Genomic DNA, 2,873 nt, shown 5'->3' on the forward strand with positions numbered 1-2,873 from the left:
TGGCCCGGGTTCGATTCCCGGTCAGGGAAAGTTCCTGGAGAAAAAAAGTAAATTCTTTAAAAATCTTTATTTTTCGTCCTCGGGGGGGGCGCGAGACTTCTCTGCGCGTCGCTGTTGGGCCACGTCCCAAATAAAACCTCTTTTTCTTCATACCCTCGAGTGCGGATGACTCAAAAAATGTCCATTTTCTGATGCTAACAGCAAATATGAGGGGAATTTCGGTAGAAAAGGAGGCGGGAGAAGGCAGAGGTAGAGACCTGGTCCATCCTGTCACGAGTGGGTCACCCCCAGCATGTCGCACCGCGTTTCTGTAGTGTAGTGGTTATCACGTTCGCCTAACACGCGAAAGGTCCCTGGTTCGAAACCAGGCAGAAACACCTCTTTTGAGGCTTTTTGGGCTGGTTTTAAAACATCTCCAGTTTTCGCTCGTTCACGCCCTTCAGCAAAGCATTGCTTCTACACGCAGAGCAGCAGGGCTGGAAATCAAAAGACGAGAAGAGCCGTCCCCGCCGTCAAAACCTTCATTTTCCACACCACGACGCACACCTATTGACCTTTAAATATATGTAATACGCCTACAAATGCTTTCATTCTTGCCAAAAATGCCTTGCGGCTCAGCAACAGAACCAACCTCTTTCCTTCCCCTTGGGGCTGGCCGTGGAGGAGCCCAAGCCAAAAGCAAACGAGGTGAAACGCCCCATCGGGGCCCAACCGAGTTGTCTCTGGATGGGGCGGCAGAAGGGAGCGGGCTGGGGTTTTTTGAGTTTTCTGGAAAAAAGGTGAGGCTGTGTCAGCCCGGTTTTGAGCCGAGGACCTCTTGCGTGTGCGCCGGAGCCTTGGAAAGGCCTCGCGGGCAGCGGGACGGCTCCGTGCTTGGGGGCGAAGCTCGGCGGGTCCGAGAGCAACGGTCAGAGAAAAGGGGCTGAAAGAAGCGTTTTTGGGGTCTGGTCAGGGGGAGCAACATGGGAGAGGGCTGCATTTGCCAGAGGAGCTTGGGGTGTTCGGGAGCGTGCGCTGAGGGAGATGGGGTTCCTCCTATTCCAGACATGGTGCCAACCCCCCAAAATCACCCTGTTTCTGTAGTGTAGTGGTTATCACGTTCGCCTCACACGCGAAAGGTCCCCGGTTCGAAACCGGGCAGAAACACCCCTTTTCTGGTTTTTCCTCCCCTATTTTGTCGATATTAAAGGAGTTGGGTCACTCTGCGCGGCGGCGGGGACAGCGGAGCGTCGCTGGGCTCTGCGTTGGCCAACTGGAGGAGGGACGTTGGCCCTGCCCCTTGCCAGGGAGGCGATGGCGGAGGCCTCGACTCTTTTTTTTGGGGGGTGTGTGGGGAAGGCGTCTTCCCGGTGCGTTTCGTCCGTGAAAACGCAGGTTTAGTTGTGGAATTCGCTGCGGCGGCCCGAAGCAGCGGGCGCTGGGTTTCCCTTGGCGGCGTGCGTCGCCTTGCCGGCCCTGAAGAGATCGCGCCGGAGGGCGGCCGGCACGGGCGCTGGCAGAGGGCGAGGGATCGTTTTTTGCGGTTGGTGGTCTTGGGGAAGGAGGGGCAAAAGAAGAAGCGTCAGAAGGCGTGGGAAAAGGGCAAAGGGATGCGGGGAGCATGGCTGGGAATGGGGGAGATGCGGTGACACGAGGTTTATTTCGGATTCCGACCAATCCGCCCCCCGGAGATGCGGTGACACGAGGTTTATTCCGGATTCCGACAAATCCGCCCCCCCGGCGGGCCGCCTCCAGGTTTCTGTAGTGTAGTGGTTATCACGTTCGCCTAACACGCGAAAGGTCCCTGGTTCGAAACCAGGCAGAAACACGTTTTTTTCAGGTGTTTTCCCCCCTCCTCTACTCTGTTTCACCCCCCTCTGCGATGTGGTTATACAGGACACCCACGTGCTCTTTGACATTTAATTTAGTGGTTCTTTTAAGGCGGTTTTGAACCTGAGACCAGTGGATGGGGTCAGATGAATGCTTCATCCCAGCACTTCTTTTACATCCCTAATTTTTGGTGTTTGCTTTCCACACGGATAGAGAGGAATACTTTGCATTTACAGCCTGCTACTTCATCAGATCTCATCTTTTTCCATCACCAGCCTAGACACAGGGCGAGAAGACTCTGCTGTCACGTCCCGAGCTCACATGGAGGGATCCCGCTGCGCCCGCAGAGACCATCAGCCCTTTTTCCTAGTGTGGAAAGACCAACTGAGGGCACTAATGAGCATTAATGACCCTGATCAGCCCCACTTGGGACCCCCCACCCCCTGCCCATGCCCCAGGGGCTCTATTTAAGCTCGGTCCTGAAGCATTTGGCCCTTTTGCAAGCTGCCTCGGAGGAGTGTCCATGCACGGTCATGGACCCTGCTGGTCCACCCCATGGACTGCGTTCCCAGCTTGCCTTCAACCCTGCCTCCTGCCTGCAGACTTCCCTGCTGCCCTCGATCCGGTAACGTGGGACAGGCCCTGAATAGAGCCCAGGGTGGGAATTATCCAGCACTGGGGGTTATATGCCAAGGGGGTAGAGTTTTTCTGCTGCATGGTGATCAATAATTTGGTGCTGCCCTGGCATGACATTGGTTTTGCTCCTGGGGTGCTGCTATTGCTTTGGATTAAATATGATGTAAATATTTCTCCTCTCTTCCTCTTGCATTTTTACTCCCCCATCCAGCCTCTCTTGCCCAGGTTGAGTTTCTCGCCATGCTTGTCCCATGGCTCAGCGCCATTCCTGGATGTTGCACCCCAAGAGATGATTCTGCTGTCCTCGAAACCGAGCAATGAGTGTGTTCCCTTCCCCCCGTGCATTTTGCATTCATTCATCCCACGAGTGAGCTGAAGAAAATAAGAGTGGGTGGAGGGGGAGACTTTGCAGTCATGCATTCCTCCTT

At 55.1% G+C, this 2,873-nt stretch overlaps 3 non-coding genes across 3 annotated transcripts; all 3 read left to right on the top strand.

Moving 5' to 3' along the window:
- The first annotated feature begins 304 nt into the window (after window positions 1-304).
- TRNAV-AAC lies at window positions 305-377 on the top strand. Its single transcript has one exon. It is a non-coding gene; the product is annotated as a tRNA-Val (tRNA).
- A 696-nt stretch (window positions 378-1,073) lies between these two features.
- Window positions 1,074-1,146, top strand: TRNAV-CAC. Its single transcript has one exon. It is a non-coding gene; the product is annotated as a tRNA-Val (tRNA).
- A 588-nt stretch (window positions 1,147-1,734) lies between these two features.
- Window positions 1,735-1,807, top strand: TRNAV-AAC. Its single transcript has one exon. It is a non-coding gene; the product is annotated as a tRNA-Val (tRNA).
- Window positions 1,808-2,873: the final 1,066 nt, after the last annotated feature.

Source organism: Phaethon lepturus, unplaced genomic scaffold (assembly GCF_000687285.1).
Source record: "Phaethon lepturus isolate BGI_N335 unplaced genomic scaffold, ASM68728v1 scaffold22521, whole genome shotgun sequence".
Classification (NCBI taxonomy): Eukaryota; Metazoa; Chordata; class Aves; order Phaethontiformes; family Phaethontidae; genus Phaethon; species Phaethon lepturus.